Genomic DNA, 5,282 nt, shown 5'->3' with positions numbered 1-5,282 from the left:
ATATATATATATATAATACCATTTTAAATGTAATATTATTACATATGACCTCGTTTTATGATATACTAAGAACATTTAAAAACTTACTCTTAATCACCCCCCCCCCAGAAAAAAATTGTATCTACGCCACTGATAGGGTTTTACGGATAAAGCGCATTGCGACTTCGTCGCGTAAAACATTTTATGTACCACGTAACGTTACGTGTTGCCGAGATCATTTCTGTGTTGCGTTCATCAATAGAGGTGCCTACGACCGTGAAGGAAATAACAATAGCAACGTTATGGAAATGTGTTTCGCGTTCGATTTCGGTTAGGTTAGCACACTGTTACGTTGAAGCACGATCGTGTTACACATTTGCAGCAGCGGCGCAGTACGAATACGTTTCGCGCGCGTATTCTTTAACAGTAATACGCGTTCGGTTCGTCTAGATTTTCAGCTACTTATTGTTAGGTTAAGTTAGGTTAGGTCCGACCGCAACGACACGCACGTGTGTTCCTCGAAGTCCGCGTACGTTTCGTTCCCGTCGTCAAACGTCAAACTCTCGCCCGTGCACGTAGGTACGTTACACGTACGTGTACGTCACGTGTACGGTACGGATACTGCACGTACAGTAAACGACAACGTACAACGTTTAAACAGATCACGCTGTCCACCCATGTTCTCGTACGGTTATCGCGTGTCTTCGACGACGAACGAAAAACGCATGAAATCGCTACACACGCGGCCGCGCTCGTTACTAGTATCGCGCATCTGGCCAATGTTACGTATAGGGTTTCTACTGCAAACCGTTGTCGTTCTAGTCGCGCGTCACCCAAAGACCGTATCGCGTAAAACGTAGCTGTAAAACATCGGAGAGAAAAAATAAATAAATAAATAAAAATTAACTTAATTTTACCCGAGTTGTTCGCTGTGCGGTGCACGCGCGCGCGTCCATATCGACGGTATAACGTTCGGCCATCCGCACGCGGTAACACCGTTTTGCGACGAGAATCCCAAATCGGTTGCGCGAGCAGTTGGACCTAACCTAACCTGTAATCTTCCTAGATATCCAAGAAAATGCCCGACAGGAAAAGCATGGCGCGTGACAGGTTTCCTAAACATCAATTCGCATACAACTAGCGTACACTGGCCGAAATTCGATCGACTCGTGTGCGGAGAGCAGATATGAATCGATTGCGAACCGATTGCACAACAGTCGCCAGCGAGACCGATCTGAGATTCTCGTTGCAAAACAATTTTACCGTGTGCGGAGGGCCTTAATCGTCAACGTTGCGATTGAGGTGCGCCCGCCCGGCGCCTTCAGCTCTCGGATGGGTAATCGCCCGCAAAATTATACCATTCGCGAATAAAGCACGAATGCAAACGCGCTAAAAAAAAAAAAAAAACAACAACGCCGACAACTAACATACTGTTAACTACCGTTATACTCGATAATAAATATACTCGCTGCCAGGAGTGCATGGTAAAAAAAAAAATGAACAAATCGATAATAATAATAAATTAAAACGATAATATACGTGTTCATAACGTGATGTACACAATATTTGTCAAAATATTACACTGAATGCACTTCAAAATGAACGAAACGAAAAAAAAAAACAAGATAAAACACAACAAAAATAATGTAAAACTTTTAACGATAAATTTGTATTTTAATCTGTAAAATAAAACTAAATTTGTACCTATTAAATAAACATAGCACCAGGTACAATAGGTTTAATACTACATATTTAACTATAAATAATACATGGGCTATATGTATTTCTATCGATAAGAAAACAAATTATACTTTCACTAATTCCTGGGTATTTAACTAATTACTTATAATGTATTTGTGGTATGATTATTGAACGGAATAGTTTTTTATTCCTATTTCAACCATATAGAGTATTAAGTAGAAAAATTAACGGTATCCGTACGTTAATATATTATTATATATCTACGCTATCGAATAATCGTTGTTTTTTTTTTTTTTTTATATTTGTGTAATATGTGTATAAGAATAATTATTTCAGTCTTTTCATTTCATCAATTTTTGTGTAATAAATTGTATGTGATTCGATTTATTAACTGATGCTAAAGAAATAAAAAAACAATTATAAAATGTAATATAAAAATATGAAAAATATTAATATAATTGTAGTTCAAAGGCAAATAATTTAAATGTCTTATATCCTATACGTCAAAAATAAGTTTTAAAATAGTAATTTTTATCTTACGACTATATTAGATAATTAGACGACGATTTTTGTCATAAAATATTGTATATGTCTTCCTTATTATTTTTGTTATATAACAAAGTTTATAATTTTTAACTACTAATCGTATAGTGCATTTTACTGTCGTGGTTCAGTTTTACGTTTATGTTTTGTAGTTTTAATGTTATATAGAAATAATTTTATATATATATATCTGAACGATATTAAAAAAATATTATATGTTTTCATCTATGTTTCATGTTATTTTGATTTTTAAAATTCTATTAGTTAATTCTATTTTAAATTTATACATGTTTTGTAAACCTAATACATTTATATAGGTAGATTTTTTTTCGCTGAAAGTGAACGGTAATGTATTTAACTTATATAATTAATAAAATTAAACTTAATGTTTACAAAACGTATGAGTCTGTACTAAATTGTCCGTAATTAGTTATTATCCGCATCTGTACCGTAAATAGTGCCGCAATTTTTACAAACCTTTTATTTTAGCTCGAACCTAACGTCCACTAAATGATCCACAAAAATAAAAGACATGTTATTTCGAAACCACTGTGTATAGATGTATAGATTATTAACGTTATGCAATTTAGCGCATTAAGTTATGGAATTCAGTTTATCAAAAATTAAATGTCACAGCAATACATTGATTAATACCTAATTACTTATTGTAATGATTACATTTAAATGAAAAACATCGATTTGATGGAAGCTACATAATATCGTATCGATAATATCAATGGATTTTTCTTCGATGTAAAGTATCTAAATTTTTCGATAAAGTTGACCGTTCATCATAACACATTTAACACATTTAACCCTGATTTTATAATATAAAACTTCAGGATCATAATTTTTTCGACGTGGTATACAATAAAAATAAAAACCATGATGTCTAGATCACAAGATCGCTTGATGGCTACGATAAGACAGCAATCCATGAAGAGTCCTAACGGATCATAAGCCAAGATTCAAGATAGACTGTATGTATGTATAGCTCGTGTCATATATAAGCAACCTAACCATGCTCGCATCCAATACTTACGTACTGCTTACCACTATTTACATAGTAATAACTAATAACATAGCGAAACACGTATGCGTAGAATCATACTGTGAAAAAAATATCAAACGCTACGTTGTGTAGACAACCAGGCACGTGTAAATATGTGAATGCTGAATACGTTGCAGTAACTGACTATTAGTCATACTTTCATACTAAACCTATAATAAACAATAGTACGTCAGAATATAATAGTACCTAACACCTAATCGCAAAAGCTTCTAAATAAACTAGTTATAATATTTTATATTTATATTTATTTATATAAATAATATATATATATATATATATATATATATATATATATATATATATAATTTATTTTTATATTTATCTTACGTGCACATGCGAGATATTTGATTTACTATATTATAACAAGAGGTCTCAATAGAATACGTGTTTTTTCCATCTGTATAACGAACACACGGATATATATTTTGGATATACATGTAGCTTACGTGACACGTGAATTTCGTGATTAAAATCATGTGAATTCTGTCAATTATGTTCACGTATTTCCCGTGATTGAACTTTTTTGCTTATAAACCTATAACAATTTACAAGAATCTTTATTTTATAGTACCGAATAATTTTCCACCGTTCACAACAACATGTACATAGGTATTTGAAGTTGTATCGGAAACACTAAGCCTTTCAAGTTTTATTTTCCTTTTATTCATTACAAAATCAGGATAAAATAGATATTGCTTTTTTAGAAACAAAGTTTAAGATTCCCGTATAAATTTGTTATCGGTTTCAACAATGACTATAATTAGATAAGATAGATATTGATTATTACTCAATTATTTTTACACAAAGTATTTTTACATCAAAACCCTACATTTTATAAGTTATCGCTAATTTTTAAAACGTAAATATATTTAAACGTACCTATAGTTTGAATATATTAACATCCATTACTATTACAGGTATTGCATTCGAATATTGAAATCTCTGTTTATACCTTTATTAGGTTAAAAACCAAAGCTTTTTAAATTTTTTAATGTCTGTGATCAGGGTCGTAGACCCGGGGAGGTTGAGTGGGTCCAAACCCCTCCTTTTACATCACACTGAAATATCCATGATCCGGACAGAACACAAAAAAATTAGAAAATATCATTAATTTTATAATAACTTATTACGCAAAATTTAGAATAAAATAATAATATACTTAATAAAATATAATAATATATGCAGAGATGTTTCCATTTAGATAAATAAAAAAAAAGTGCAAATACGTATTTTATATTTTTGCATTACTTCTTTATAGATCATAACATTTCTAATATATTACTTTGAAAATAAAATATTAGTATAGACATAACTACGATTACAAAAAAAAAAAAAAAAACACAAAAGCATGAAACTACACAGTAGTATTTTATCTCAAATAATTTTTATAAAACTTATAAATGTACGTAATATAAATTATATAAATAATCACAATGGTTTTTGTAATACACCGGAATGACTAGATAAAAAAAAATATTGATATACATAACACAACCATAATATTATACATAATGTAGTATGTTTGATTTAAAGTGTGGATTTATATTGTTTTATTTACCGGACCGCTGAGGGGCTTTGTAAGTTCATTTGATTTACCAACAGATGTAACTGTTTTTGAAAGTTTTCAATGTTAAACATTATTATGAGATTTAATATATACATACATATATATAATTTGCCAATAATTTTTTTATATTTTAATATGTTAAAAATATTTGCTTTGCATTTTGATGACCGTCGAAAATTTTCAAAATTTCCAATATGGTCCTTCAAAAATATTAATTGATAAACACTATTAAAATGTGATTTTTTATTTAATTTTTAAATTTTCGTATAACATCTAATTTCATATATTTTACATAAATGTCAAAACTATAATTGCGTGCCTTCTGTTTTTTATTATTTCATCCAACGCTTTTAATAATACACTATAGTTATGTTTAATAGCATTTACTGCATCTGAGCGACATGCCCACCTTGTTGTTGA

The sequence above is a fragment of the Sipha flava genome, unplaced genomic scaffold (genome assembly GCF_003268045.1).
Source record: "Sipha flava isolate LNK unplaced genomic scaffold, YSA_version1 2_pilon_pilon, whole genome shotgun sequence".
Classification (NCBI taxonomy): Eukaryota; Metazoa; Arthropoda; class Insecta; order Hemiptera; family Aphididae; genus Sipha; species Sipha flava.
This window is presented reverse-complemented; position numbering follows the sequence as displayed.